We start from the raw sequence: 15,683 nt of genomic DNA, 5'->3' as shown, positions 1-15,683 counted from the left end.
GCTGTCCCTGAGACGTCTTTCCTGAAGCCGACCTCTGCCTTTCTTATCCAGACCTGCTCTACACACTCCATCCGGTCAGCAGCTACAGGTCACGGGGCAAATTCTGAAGCCTCTTCCAGGCTCTGCCACCCTCCTTTCACTCTCCCTAACCCTCCCTAACTTTCCCCCAGGTTCACCCAACAAGACTTGATCTCTTTCTCTTTTTTCCTGCTCGTAGCTATGGGTGCAAGGAGTAGACAGAACGTAGCCTTGAAGTCACAAGACCCGGGCTCCGCTGGCAACTCTACCGTAAACAGTCTGTCAACTTGAGCGACTTGAGCAAGGTCACTGACGACTTTGAGCCTTTGTTCCTTTGTCTCTCAAACGAGAACATTAACATTGACCAGGAAGCTTGAGGCGAGCTCAGGTGATGTGGTTTATTACTGAGGGCCTAGGCCAAGTGTAACACGTCTGCCTGTTACCGACACAGGGGGCCATCTGCGGGTGGGCTTCTGATCTGGAATGAGCTCTTCTCCTACCCCAGCTTTATTGGGGTATTATTGACAGGTAGCCTTATGGAAGCTTAAGGCATACAGCATGATGCTTGGTATATGCACACACCAGGCAATGGCTGCCACAGAAGTCAACACATCCATGGGTCCCATGGTTACCATTTCCTGTGGGCGGTGAGGACTTTTACCATCTCCTCTCTTCACAGCTTTCAAGTACACAATACGGTTGTGCACTGTAGTCATTGTGTTGTAATTTAGACCCATACAGACTTCCACTTTTAAGCTCTTTTTCTTTAAAAGAAAGACCACGTGGAATGCCCTTAATTCTCGAGCCTTCGCATCATCTCTTCTGAAGTGATCATCTTTCTGGCAGATGTCTCTTACTCCTTAAGCTCTGAAAGTGTGAATCAATTCCATCTCAGACCTGTCTGCTTGCAGGCAGTGCGGGACTGTTCTCCTCCTCCTCCTCCTCTTTTTTCTGCAGAATGTGTTTCTCTTCCCTAATGAAGATTCCCTCCTGCTATTAGCTGTTTTGAGCCCAGGAATACAACACTTGGAATGAGGTTCTGTGAATGCAAGCTGGGAAATGTGGGCCCGGCCCCAAGAACGATCGCCTCCAGCTCAGTCTAGACAGCAGAGCGGGGCTGGGAGGGGAAGTGGGAGCAGGAGGCTCCCTGAGTCACGCAGCGCTGGGGCCAGGACCAGTCTAGGCCGGCAGCCCGCGCATCTCAGGGAGCGCCCTCCAGCTGGCGGGCCGGGACCAGGACGGCTTTCCCAGGGCGGGCTTCTGTCTCCCACTTCTTCGCATCTTCCGCTTGCCTTACACAGCAGGTTCTTCGGTGCCGTTCCTCAGGAAGATTTAGACAAAAGCAAGAAAGCCATCCCTTGCCAGATCCTCCGTTTAAATGCCCAGTCTTTAAGTTCTAGATGTACACCGAAAACTCAGGGAAAGGGAGCCATGGGCTCCACCCTCCTCCAGAAATCTGATATCTGGCAGCCTCCCCCAACCCACCCTTGTTCCATTGTGTGTCTTGGGGACAAAGTTTGTGTCATTTCCTTTCAACGGGAGGGGAAGAGAAGGTCAGGAAGACAGGTTTAATTACAGTGTCTGCCACCTTATTCTAGGGACCTGAGCTCCCTGGGCCTCTTTCTTCAGCTGCAGAAAATACATAATAACGTTTCATTGACTGGAATCCAAGACGCCATTATTTTCTGCTCTTCCGAGAAAAAAAAAAAAAAACCCAGCCACTTACAACAACACACAGCTGACAGTAAAATACATCATGAACTCAGAGAGGTTAAAGTGTTAAAAAAAGGAAAAAAAAAGTGTCTTTGAACAAATGAACTGTGAAGCCGATCTCAAAGGTTCCTGTGAAGACTAATTAAGATTATGCACCTGGAAGTGTTTTGAAAACTGCCAAGTGCTGTAGATACACTGTTACGTTTAGCAGAGGCTGCGCCGGCCATGGCAAAGCCTGGGCTTTGAGGTCAGCCCGCCCTGCTTCAAATTCCGGCAATACCACTGTCTCGCTGTGTAATCACAGACAGCATCCTTCCCCCTCGTGGGTCTCAGTTTCCTGCTCTGTAGAATGGGAACGTGATCCCCACTCTGCTTCTTTACCCAAGGTCATGTCACCAGTACCACCAGGACACAGTTATGCTAAAAATATTTACGTATCTGAACCCCAAACTTAACCGGGCATCTGGATTAATTATTTGCTAAATCTGGCAACCCTCTCCAAACTACAGGGATCAACCAGTATCAGCTGTCAGGCACTCTGCACCAGAGGAATTAGACCTGCCGATTGTCAATGGGCAGGCTTGAATGTCGGTGGTCTGAGGCTAGGGGTTCTCACAAGCTTCCTGGAGGGGGCTGAGGCAGGGGGTGTGGGTGGCTCTGGGAGGCAGTATGGGGGGATCTGAGAGACAGCACAGGCCCAGGCTGAAGGCTTAGGGGGTAGGCGTACTCAGATGCTGTCTTGGGAAAAGCCAGCAGCAACAGACTCCAAATAAATACCTTAAAAAAATGAAGATGACTAAGAGGAATAGCTGCAGGAAGAGAACTCAAGAGTTACACCGAGAAAGAACATGTTCCAATGTTTTTCAATAACTTATTCATTTGTTATTTTTGTAAGATTTTCAGATGCATGAGGGGTTTTTTTCCTATTTCATCTCCACTTTTCGTATCCACAAAAATGTTTCTCCTACATCGTCAGTAACTCCTTTTCGCAAATGGAGTCTCAAACCACACCAAACTTCCAAATGGGCAGTTCACTCCTCCACCCTCCGGTCCCCCTGGATGGAGTCCCAGGTCAGCTCTGGGCTTCCTCCTTAATACCACCTTGTTCCGAGGAGAAGGCAGAGCTTGTGTGGGGCTTGGCCCGTTCGGGCTTTCGGAGTTGCTAAATTCAGGCCTTTGATATTTGACCATGTTTCTGAGCTATTGAAAGAGACTTGGATTCTGGTCAGTAGAAAATGAATGGCATTTGTGTTCTCGGAGCACACTCATTCCTGTGAATTAGTTGGACTGGGGTTATGGTCCCGGGTTCACCCGCGAGGAGACTGAGTCCCAGGGATTGAAAATGCTAGTCCACGCTCTTGCAGCGGGCTCGTGCGAGCTGGACTTGGACCTGGTTCTCCTCCTCCTCCTCCTCCTCTCCAAGGGCTGTCTTGGCACAGGTCTTCTAGAGCGCATGGGGCACACTGCCCATTCGCAGGGCTGTTTGTGAAGGCCGTGGGAAATACCAGGTGTGGAAGGGTGCTGTAAACCACCACGTGGCCTGTCGGGCTCGGCAAATCTTATACACCGAGTTAGCTCATTGGCAGAACTGGAAGAAGAATCTCAATTGTTTTAGATGAAGTCTTTCTTCCCCATTTTCAACACATGCCCCTCATGGAGGTGGGGGAACCAGCTTTAGAGGGTAAGTCTTGTTCTTGTGCTGGAACGTCCTCTCCCAAAGTGAACCTGCACTCTGGGAGGCCCGCTGTCTGGGCAGAGTGTTGGGGGACAGCTCTCGTGATGGGCAGAGCTAAGTGCATGTCATACGGAGAAGCTACAGAGAAAAGAGATCTTTAAGAAAAATGAATCCTGAGTGTGTGTGTATCTTGAGGAGGAGGGCTGTTCATAAAGAGCAAACTATTAAGAGCAAGAGACATTCAGAATCTTTCTCAGCAAAATGTCAGTTTTGTCAAGAGAAAAACAGAAAAACAAGAGTGTTTTGGAAATGGGAGATTTATTGCCAATTCACAAGACCAATTTCCGAAAGCTCCATGTGGATAGCAATATTGTCGCTTAATAATCAGATAGGTAGGCATAGCTTTCTACAATCTGTACTGTTAAAAATGTAATTTAGACATGGCTGGTGTGGCTTGGTGGACTGAGCACCGGACTGCAAAGCAAAGAGTCACCTGTTCAACTCCCAGTCAGGGCACATGCCTGGGTTGCAGGCCAGGTCCCCAGTAGGGGGCGCACAAGCAGCACTGATGTTTCCCTCTTTTTCTCCCTTCCTCACTCTCTAAAAATAAATAAATAAAATCTTTTTTTAAGTGACATGTTCTAAAAAAATAACAACATGAATAAAAAGAAAAATATTATTTAGCTGTAGACATTTAAAGCCAGAGGAAATCTTAGTAATCACATAAGTCAGGATTAGTACTTTGCTGATTTCAAAAACAAAGTTTAAATAAGAAGGGATTTTGATGGAGGCATGTCACCGACAAGGGCAGAGCCAGAAACAGAATCCAGATTGCCGGGCCTTCAGGGCGGTTGCACTGTGGGTGCACCGGGCTGTTTGCCTTTTGTGGAATTTGCATGCACTCTCTTACCTAGAAAATGAACAGATGGCTTTTTATTTGCATGTCTTATCCAAAGAATGACAATGCAGTATAATGCAGCCAGCATTGTACTGATGTCAGACTTTTCTGGAGATGATCCCTTTGTAGTGACTTTCTAGATGAAACAGACCTTATTTACAATGCACTCTTATGGTTCCAGTTCCAGGATTCTTTACTGAAACAGAGAACAAACATCTCCCTTTGAAGAGAAGAGGGTTGTCACCGGTTCTTCCTGCGGCTGCGAAACACCCAAATTGATCCTTTAGCCCTTAGCACAGTCCCCTTCCTCACAGTCTCCACCTCTCTTACTAGCGTGGGGCCCTCCCTGAACAACACCCATTTAAAAGATGCTGTCTCTATCCATTTTGGGCAAAAGGCTTAGAAAAGAACCATCCAGAGTTGCAGAGATGGGGTAGGAGAATTATCTACCGGTTTTTAGAAAATCGAAAATGAACCAAAAAAGTTACACAAATGCCTCATAGACAAAAGTGTCCATGACAAACTAAACTCAGACCTCAAAGTGAGAAAAAACTCATTTGCCCCTTGGCAACTAGATTCTAATATCAGACCGTGAGAGTCACGGGCCCGCTCTTCCCTTGTCTGACTGGAATGCTGGGAAGTCAAGACTAAACTCTGTTCTCAGCCTGCATGTCTTTGCCCAGTTAGTTCATCTAAGAATAACGTGAAGATCATTCCATTTTGCCTTTTTAACTCGACATCAAGGGTTTGAATTTTATCTTTCTCGTGCATTATTTTGAGCTGCCAGAAATCATTATGGCAATTCAGTCAATATGAATAAAAATAAGTACAATAAGGTGGTAGATACTTCTTCTATCAACTTAAAGAGAAAGCAAGGTGGTAGTAGACTGGGATACCATAGCTTTGGTCTTCCCACCTGCACATTCTCATCCTTTCTTTCGATGAGGCCATTGTCTTCAGTGCAGGTGGGACCGTCAATCATAGTGCCCAGGTCCCTCCTCAGGAGATGGCGCCTGAGCACTGAGTGACCAGTACAAGTGCCCCTGTGCCCCGGCTCCGCTGATTCATCCAGAGATAAGCAAGAGACCCAAGCAGAACAAATCATATTATTTCCTGGATGGCTATATGCATATATAGAGAGGAAATGTTCTTTTCTGCTGGAAGTTATAAATCTGGGACGGCCAACAGTCATATCCTTGTTATTTGGAGGTGGATTGTGACTAAGGAAGTGAAGCAGATATAAGCAGAGTAGAGAGAGCGAGCGAGAGAGAAAGGAAGGAAGAAAGAGAAAAAGGAAGGAAGGAAGGAAGGAAGGAAGGAAGGAAGGAAGGAAGGAAGGAAGGAAGGAAGGAAGGAAGAGAAAGAAAGAAAGAAAGAAAGAAAGAAAGAAAGAAAGAAAGAAAGAAAGAAAGAAAGAAAGAAAGAAAGAAAGAAAGAAAGAAAGAAAGAAAGAAAGAAAGAAAGAAAGAAAGAAAGAAAGAAAGAAAGAAAGAAAGAAAGAAAGAAAGAAAGAAAGAAGGAAGGAAGGAAGGAAGGAAGGAAGGAAGGAAGGAAGGAAGGAAGGAAGGAAGGAAGGAAGGAAGGAAGGAAGGAAGGAAGGAAGGAAGGAAGGAAACCCTGATGTTCTTACTTCAGTTCTTGGATCTTATCTCTCTTTGGCAATAAACAGAGGGCACAGCCCTGTGAATGCCTGGGCCCCTTGACCTGGCTGAGCCTCAAACTTGATGCAGCCGACGGTTTCCAATCAGCTCTATTGCTTCTGCTCTCCAGATCATGTGAGCTGAGTTTTTACACTTACAGGTGAAGGTTTTTCTAAGTAATAGAAGGCAGCATGAACCAACTTAGTGAGTTAATCAAAGAAACCTTGTCTTCCAGTGCCATCTTTACCGGAAGTCCCAGCGTGGAAGGAGATAACAGGGCAGTTCTGTAGTTGACTTGGGGATGGAGTGGGTGGGGAGAGACTGGAACCCAGCTTGATCTCCTCTGCAGCTTCACAGAAGACCTGGGGGCATCTCCGTGAGACCCTAGTACTCCAGGTAAGCAATCTGAGGAGCACCTGAGATGGAGATGCGAGAGGTCCCTAGACCCCTTGGTGAGAGCAGGGTTCGTATCTGCCCTGTTCTCTTGCATGTCCGAGGGCTACACAGGGTGCCCGTGGAGTAAGCACACAAACATTTTTAGGCAGAATGATGATGGATTTATTTTCTATTTGTGCCTCCTTAACTAAGTGTCATATTGCTCTCCCTAAGTATGAATTTCTTCCATAGCTGCTGAAACATCAAATTAGAACATGACGTCTATCATTTCCAACATGGTTTCCTTTCTACCAAGTCCCTCCCAAACTTTGTAGATGTCTGTTACATTTACTCAATTACACACAAGACTTGGGGTCGGGAAACCTGTTTGTTAGGACCAGGTCCACAGTGGCGTGACTCCTTGCAAGCCCCTCTCCCCTTTGGACCTCCATTCCCCAGCTGGTAAAACGAGGAGGCTGAGCCAGTGGAGCCCTGAGATCCGTCCAAGTCTACCATTCCGTGGCTTAGTATAGAGCAGGATATCGATGACTCACTTAGCAGGGTAAACAAGTTCTCCCAGTGTGCAGTCTGCTAAAGTAATGAGCAATGAGCGGAACTCTTTCTAAACAGAAAAAAATTTTTACACCAGAACAGAGTCCAAAACCTCTGAGGGTGAAGTGAGGGGAACTATAATACTAAGCAGATGAATCTTCTAAAATAATATTGCAACACCTCCTGGCATTCCGATCCTTGTTTTCCATAGGATCTCTCCTGAGTGGTTTAACTGCTAACCATGGGGACACCTGAGGTCACCCCAGTCCTGGCCCTGGTCCCGTGCTGCCCAGAACGCCCTAGCACAGTCCGGCAGGAAGGTCTGCAGGGTGCACAGAACACACAGACTCCCTTCCAAGGCCTCCCAGGGAGACCACGGACTCATCTGTAACCAGTTGGTAGTTATGAGTCTTTCTCTCTCCCCTAAGCAAATGTTTGTCCCAAAGGTTCCTAGGATTCATAGGAAGGAAATTAGTAATCAAAAAGAGCCCAAACCTGGGCACCTGATAATAATAGCAAGACATTATTGCATCACTTAAATCTCCTGTCCTGTGCAAATATCACAATAGACATAGGAGGTAGGTGATAATCACCCCCAAGTTACAGATGAAGAAACTGAAACACAGAAACATCAAGTAACTTGGTACATTTTTACTTCAAAGAGGCAAAGCCAGAGTCAAACCAACAGCATCTTATTCTGTTCCTATGTTTTCGACACCTATTAAGTCTCTAGCATGGGAGGCTCTGTTTTTCTTCAGTAAATGTGAGAAAATAAGCTTTTTGGGAAACAGGATGAAATTATTTTCTTCAACTGTTACAATACAGGCAACATAAACTGTGAGTCTAAGTGAGAATGGGTTATTGCGTGAGATTTGAAGTCCAGAAGGACAAATGGCCCAAGTGGACAAAGGTCTGCTGAACTACCTGAGCTGATGGCATGGGTTGGAGTTTGTCCCAATCGTCCCTGCATTGATTCAGGCCAACATGGGCTGTCCCCCTGGCTTGTTCTACAATGCAAGCATCCCCAAAACTAAAGACTGAGGCCCAGCTCTCAGCAAACTCAGCAACAAGAGCCTTTTGTAATTCTGTTGGCAGGAATTTTCATCCTAGGAAATCAATCAAGACTCAAATCTAGAGGCATCTTTCTAGAGTCTTTCTAGATGGCCGCAGTGCCCGTGGAACTACCTCCCTTCATTTAGCTTTATGTTTTCTGGAAGGTCATGCTGCCCATTTCGGTGCCGAACATACACTACTGGGGACACTGAAGGGACTTGCACAATGCAATCAGGAACAATTTGTGCCCGTGATAAAATTGATCCTAGGCACATTGCTTATTATATCTCTGTATACAATTTACAACACCAGAAAAAATACTTTGAGAGGTTGCTGACAGGAAAGGTATGTTTTCGCTAATTCATTCATTCATTTCATTTACTCAGGCACAGAGCATTTCATAACTGATTATGTTCAGTTGGAAATATGCCATCGTCTCTGACCAGTGGGCCTTCTGGTCACCCTTCACTTCTTCAGGTCTCAGTCTGGCTGTACTGTTTTTCCAGTGAGTCCTTCTTTGCCTCCCCTAAGGCTGGATCGAGTGGCTTTGTCACTCCTGAAGCTTACGTATGTCACAGAAATTCTCACAGAGCATTGTCATGGTCTACTTTTTTGTCCCCTTTGGACCCTGAGTTCCTTAGGGGCAGGAATAACATGCCTGTTATGTCTGTATTTCCTGAGCAATGCACAATGCAGAAAATGTTGTCAGGGATATTTGCTGGTTTAATGTCTGATGGAATAAATACACAATGGAAGGAAGGAGGGAGAAAGGGAGAGAGGCAAGGAGGAAACGAGATGGAGAAGGAGGTCAGCGCTGACTTTAGGATAGATTCTATGCTATCTACCCTTTCCCCCATTGTCTTTTGGTTTCTATCCTGAATGTTGTATATCATGATTGTATCAATGAAGGAGTGATCTAAGACAATTAATGCATACATCTCTAAGGAATCTCTATGGGATGACTTAGCTGTAATATTACCAGTGAAGAGTGACGATTTTGCTAACCCAGGTCTCACCACAACAGCAGAATCACATGGAGGTGAGTTGATGGTATACCTCTGTCAGGGGAGCTAAATAGGCCACGGGGAAGCCGAATCAATAGCCTTTATGGGTCAGAACTACCAACTGTACCTTATATCAAAGATGCAATATCCAGGCCCTTCTCTCTGGGCAAGGCATCTGTAAGCTGACAGAAAGGCCAGTGCCTTGGAGACCATCCTTTGTAACATGCAACAGAGCAATGCCAATGGCAGAGAAAGGCCAGGCCGCTCCTCCTCCTCAGCCTGCGCCCACCTGTTTTGGTGACGTCTGCAGTTCCCACCCACCACTCCCCCCAGGCTAGCTCTCAGAACAGAGTATTTCAAAAATCAGCAAAACACTTGTCAATCACGTGTGAGTTCAGAGAGTATAAGGGATTTCCCCAAACTCATGCATTGAAAAGAGTAGCAGCATTCAGAATTTGAGTCCTGCTTTTCTCATTTCTCATGCATCACACTGCCTTGTGATTGCCAAGGGCCACTGGAATCCCCCCGGGACCCCACACTGGTGATGGAGTCCAGTGGTCTGCTGTGGTCAGCTGGCAGGTTAAGACCCACCAAGAGGGTTCCTATGGGTGAATGTCAGAATCTCATCTGGGGTGGACGATATGAGTGAGGCTCGAAATGTATGTTTAATAACACAGCAAGTTTATACTTAGAAAATGAGAGATATGCATTCTAAAAAATATGAACTACAGAAAATAGAGTTTAATGTTCTCCTCATTATGCAAATAAACTGAAGATAAACTCTTGGGGAAAATATCAGAAAATCCAGCTCAATGGGTGGGGTGTAAAGATGGCCAAACTCTTCCCAAGGGAAACCCAACTGTCCTTTCAGAGGTTCCTTTACCAGGAGTGGCATCAGGATCTCCCTGGGCTGGACAGCATCTCGGCAAATTTCATACTGACCCTGGTGAACATTGTGAAAATCACATGAAAAACACTTCCTTGTGCTGAGATAAATTTTGCATTTCTCTCCAGAATAACACCTCTGGCAAAAAGGCATTGAGCTGCACTGGCTTTGGGAAGAAACAGTCTGTGAAACTTAGTGCTCAGTCTGTCTGCAAATACGAGGTCTGCCTGGGAAAAGTCCAGCCCTTGTTGGCATAATAAGAATAGTTTTCACAACACCAGTGTAACCTGGCAGCGAAGGAGAGTGGACTGGAGTGTGCACACATGGACAATGACAACTTCACTGAATTAGTCGGTGGGGGTGATAGACGCCATTGAGCGAGCATGTGTACTGTGTGGTCATGGCATTCAAAATGACTGAGCGAGTAGAGGAACAAATCTGCATCAGATTTTGTGTTAAATTTGAACATTCTTGTGTGGAAGTTATTCGGATGATTCAGAAGGCTGCAGCTATGGGCACCTGGTGATGGGCAGCTTCGTCACAACAATGCACTTGGTCATGCATCACGTCTCGTACAGAGTTTTTTTGGCAAAACATCAAATCACCCAGATGACTCAGCCCCGCTACAGCCCAGATTTGGCACCCTGTGACTTCTGGCTTTTCCCAAAACTAAAATCACCTTTGAAAGGAAAGAGATTTTAAACCATCGATGAGATTCAGGAAAATACAATGGGGCAGCTGATGGCGATTCCAGTAAAACATTTTACAGTGTTTCAAACAGTGGAAGAGATGCTGGAAGAACTGTATGAGGTCCCAAGGTGGCTACTTTGAAGGGAACTGAGGTGCCTTGTCCTCTGTACAGTGTTTCTTGTAGTTTGTATCTTCTTCAATAAATGTCTCTATGTTTCATAATTTGTGGCTGGACACTTTGTGGACAGCCCTCATACCTGTTGAGGACCAGTCACTTTTCAGACGGCACATGAAGGTCCAAGAATAAGTGCATTCCGGTGCCTGAGAGAAGCCTGTTTACTCTGGAGTTCCGCCCCAAAGGGGTGGGAAGAATGGAGACAGCCTATCAGCTCACGGCTCTTCTTTGTCTTTACAGCTCTGCCCCACCCAGCTGCCAGCTGGATCCAGTGTGTTAAAAATGGCAAACCCTCCTATGTAATGAAGAAAACGGTAGTGACTTTTAGAAAGGATCCTTTCTCCAGCTCACCAGCTATCCTTTGCCCTTCCTCCCTGCTCATCCTCCCCGCCTTGGCATAATCATCTCAGCTGCCGTGTTGCCATCAGACTCCCGTGTTCTGAAAACCACGGGAGACCCAGCTCTCCGGTTGGTCCCTGAGAATGTCTCTAGTCCATCTTCATTTGTTCAACACACATTTGACAAATCCTGACTCTGTGCCCAGACCTGCGTGGGCCACTGGAACTAGAGAGGAGTTGGTTAGCCGGGGCCCGGCCCTCAAGGGGACCACAGTCCGGACGTAGAGCATGGCCCCTGGGCAGGGTGGTTGTTCCAGCAGGGCTTTCTGGAATGGGTGACTCTGGAGTTGTGCCTTGAAGGACCACATTGTAAGGACAGCTACTAAGTTCCTTTCCCTCCCTGACCTTCAGGGTCCTCATCCACACCCATGGGGACCACACCAGGTGAGTTTGAAGTTTCTGTATCATCCAAGTAGCACATCAGTAAAGACAGTACCTATGCACTGAGGTCACAGAGAAGACCTAAGGTATGTGTCCATTTTAATAATTACTGAGGAACTTACATTTCAAAATTCTTTTTCACACTCTGAGTCTGGTTCAGCTAGGTGAGCATTTGACTAGACGTCAGAAGACCAGGGCCCTGGCCCTGGCTCTGTGTTCTTGGGAAAAGACGATAATCAGTGTGTCCGAGAGCTAGCCTGGCAGGACAAATCCCCCCTCCCCCTGTCTCTGCTTCCCAGAGCGCTGTGGGGACAGCAGTGCCAACAGCAGAAGGTAAATAGCCACAAAACTCAAGAGGCCAAGGGGGTCTCCTCCTCCCGCATCCCTTCAGACCCCTCCCCATCAAGTCCTCCCAGACCACCTTCCCAGCTTCCTCTGGGCCCCAGGCCTCCCCAGCCGGGGGTGGGAGTGGGGAGGTGGGGGGTGGGGTTCCATCACCTTGCCGGGCCCCAGAGATCTCCACTTCCTTCCCAGAAAAGAAAAGGCCTGCCTGAGGATGTCACCCCATTGTTTCTCCTTCCTAGGGCCGGAGTGTTCCAGGCAGGATGTGTACTTCCCTTTGAAGTCTGAATCCATTTCTTTTTAACCAGGAGTGATCAGAGAGCTGGGAATCCCATCGGCATTGGAACATGGAAAGCCTTCAACTCACGTCTCTCCCACCAGCTCGCACGCTCCTGTGGAGCCTGAGCCAGACCTCAGTGATCAGGACATATCGAAACTGAGAAACGAGATCTTTGGAGTGGAATTTTTGTTTCCCTAAGAGTCATCTGCTTGCTCTACCTCACAAATGGTATGGATCACGCCGGTCGGCAGCTCACAGCTGTTATCTTGCTCTCGTCCAGCTCAGCTTTGGAGCTGAGGTCTTGCTCTTCCCCAGATGGCCCAGCCACTGTCTAAGCAAGGGGCTGGCACCAGGGCCCAGGCTCTGCCGACCACATGGCTGTGGGCGGGCTGCCCAGCCCTGCCTCCTCCAGCTTCCTTTCCCAGGGCTTTCTCGCCAGTAGATCTCCTGCATTAACGATTCTAATTCGGCTTCTGCTCAGTGAAGACGCAAGTGACATAGTGACACCAAGAGTGGGGTAGTCCATGAAAGCAGATGATAAGACAGGGGTTGGGGCTGGATCACACACCGCCCAGCTGCCCCGAGGACTCCATACCAGGAGGCAGGCAGAGCACAGGGGTCTCTAGTACAAAGTGGGGGCACAGGTGCTGAAGCTTTCAGTGGAGGCAGCTTTGAGTAAAGAGATACAGCCCAGCCAATGCACGGATCGGTGTTTGGAAAATATGGGCGGAGAATGAACACAAGGATGATGGGATGGCACTGAGTGCCATCTCTCATTGCAGTTCAGACGCGCAATGAGAAATTGAGGGCAGTTAACAAGCAACTGAAAGCCAAGTGTGAAGACCAGAGGGCCTCTTCGGTAGCTCACTGAGGTGTTCTGTTCTTGGTTTAGTGGCAGAACACAAAATGTTCATGTTCAAACTCAGGATCTGGTACTTCATGTAGAGCTTCAAAGATAACTGAATGTGCCACAAAGGCAGGTCTGCTATAGAGAAGTCAGGGTCCTGGTTGGGAAAATCTGGGTCCCTGCTGCACCATGGTGCATTGATTCAAAGGTTTGGGATCCGAGCATCCAGGTGCCTAAAAGTCTGAAGGCACGGCCCTCCTCTCCTGTTGAGGACCAACATTCTGGTGGGGGAAGATGCTGCAAGACTGCAGGATGCAGTCAATAGCAGACTTTTGGATGCCAAGTCAATAGCTTCTCTGAAGTAACTGCACAACCCTGCTACATAACCCGCGTCAGCTGGTACAGGGATGATTTCCTGGACAACTCCTCTGCCAGCTGCAGAAACATTGGTGGAACAGGTGGGAGGGGAGAGAGGGGGCTGTAGTCACAGCTTCCAGGTTTCAGCATTTCGGTCTCTGTGCTGAGAGCCATTTCCTTTGCCAGGGTTGAACGGCTATAGGGATTAGGAAACTGGGTTCAGACATAGGATTTGGTGTTCACTCCTTCACTGGATGGCATCCTTCAATTAATCTGGTCTCTTGGAGGCTCCCTTGAGTGACATTTGCTACCTGTTTTGAAATGCTGGATGATAATAATAATAATTGATGGATTAAGTAAGAGATGTTGGTCCCTATTCCCCCTTTCCCTTCATCTCTTAGGCCAGGTCTTTCTTTCAAAGTTAGGTTTCCCACAGTGAGAGCATGTACATTGACCCTGGGGACTTGAGTGCACAGAAATGATACAGACTTGACAAGGGTTGTCCATGGGCTCAGAGAGGCTCTCAGTGTCCCAAGCTGCATTACAGGGCCTTTGCCTGCCCTTGGGACACAAGACAACCATCCAATTTGTATAAATAAGAGCCTCTAAAAAGCACAATGACTAAGCACTTTAGTTCAAACATTTAATGTATTGCTGTATAACTCATAATTATTGCAGGTTATCATCTGACACCCATTAAAGATTGGCCACCAAGCTAGTCTCTGAAGAGAATGGACTGGCCACCGTGGGAAAGCCCTAGGATTACAATGAAGCGGAATTGGGTGCACAGCAGAACCCCTGGTATGTGTACGGAGACCCCATTTATCGAGCTCCCGCACACCTTGGCCCTGCGTTCTGAGTCCACTGCCTACTCTCTGGGTGACTCCTGATGTCTTCGATTTCTCAGGACCTTAGTTGCTTTGTCAGGTCTTCGCTGAGAGTAAGAATTGACCAATAGTTTCAAACATATCTAGCAGCAGAACAGAACATTTGTCTTTCTTTCTATAAATCCACATTTGAACTACGCACGAAACACTGTAAAAGGGAAGCTGCTTGGGATGAGGCAGGGGACGGGTCTCCGTGGGTCCCTGTCACTCTCCTTGAATGCACCCGATCAATTCTCAACTCCAGTGCCATCCCCCAGTTGAAAGAACTCCACCCTATGGTGCCTTCAGCTGATCATAGTAATAGTCAGTGTTCCAGCCTGGCACAGGTCTAAACTCTTGACACACCCCCTCAGTTAATCCTCTCAATGGTCCTTATAAAAGTGATTTGCTCAGGGACTGCCAGCATGAGAATAAGGATTCAAAGCCTGAGCCAGCTACTTCCCCATTCCCTGCCTCTCTCCCGGTGGCCCAGGCCCCTTGCCCTGCCCCAGATCTGGATTAAGTAACAAGGGGGTGAGCTACCTATTCCCAAAGAGATTAGAGAATAAAAGGTTTCCGGCTGGTTCCAAGCCTTGAGACATCAAGGGGGAGGGAATGAGCTCGCTGGTTCTGGGTCCCCACCAAGGTGGAGGCTCATTACGCACAGGCTGGGAGTGTGTGCCCACACCTCCTTCCCCCGGCAGCCCCACATGCAAAGCTTTGACAGAACGCAATTCAGACAGCCGCTCATTAGGCAGCAGGCCCGTTCTCGCTTAATCACAGGCAGTGAAAGAGCAAAGAAACTGGATCGGCCTGTCTGCGCCCTCACAAAAGCCACTGGTGGGCCTCAAACCCTGCACAGCTATTTTCTAATGACACACCTCCCAGAAACCTGGGGTCGAAAGGAAATTCAGCAGCAGAGAGTCCCCAGCACCAGTGATACCTCCATTAGCAGTTGTTACTGGAAACCTCCAGCATGCCTGGCACTGACTTGGGTGGCGCTGGGGACACAGAGGTGACATCACAAGACAGGAAGCATTTTGTGAATTTAGAGGACTGGTCCCACGGACCAGAGAGCCTCCCCGTCAGCCATGTCCTTGTGCACTGATCCATCTCTGCAAGGGCCGTGGATGAGTTTACCTGCAGCTTGGCAGTGAGAGCGCTCACCTGGCCAAGCCTCTGCTTACTCCTCCTGCACCGGTCTCTCTGCTACGGATGATACTGCCGTTCCTCTTCCTTCACTCCCAAAGCCCCTTCTTTCTGGACCCTGGTGCAGCTGCCACCTCTCCCAGGGCACCTCCTGACAGAGGCAGGTGGGTACACACCGTCTGAGCCTCCAGGACTCTGTGTGCCTGGCCCCCTCCTCCATTCTGCCCGCCCACTGCCTCCGTCCCTATCCAAGTCTGTTTCTCCAACCTGCACTGAAATGACACAGGAGGCTCTGCCTTAACATTTCGGGGTTGATGTGGCCCCTGGGCTGTCATTACTTCTGTTAAAGGAGGAGCACAGTGGATGGAGTTGCCCATGGCCCCC

This window comes from Artibeus jamaicensis, unplaced genomic scaffold, assembly GCF_021234435.1.
Source record: "Artibeus jamaicensis isolate MK-2021 breed Jamaican fruit bat unplaced genomic scaffold, CSHL_Jam_final contig_465, whole genome shotgun sequence".
Taxonomy (NCBI): Eukaryota; Metazoa; Chordata; class Mammalia; order Chiroptera; family Phyllostomidae; genus Artibeus; species Artibeus jamaicensis.
This window is presented reverse-complemented; position numbering follows the sequence as displayed.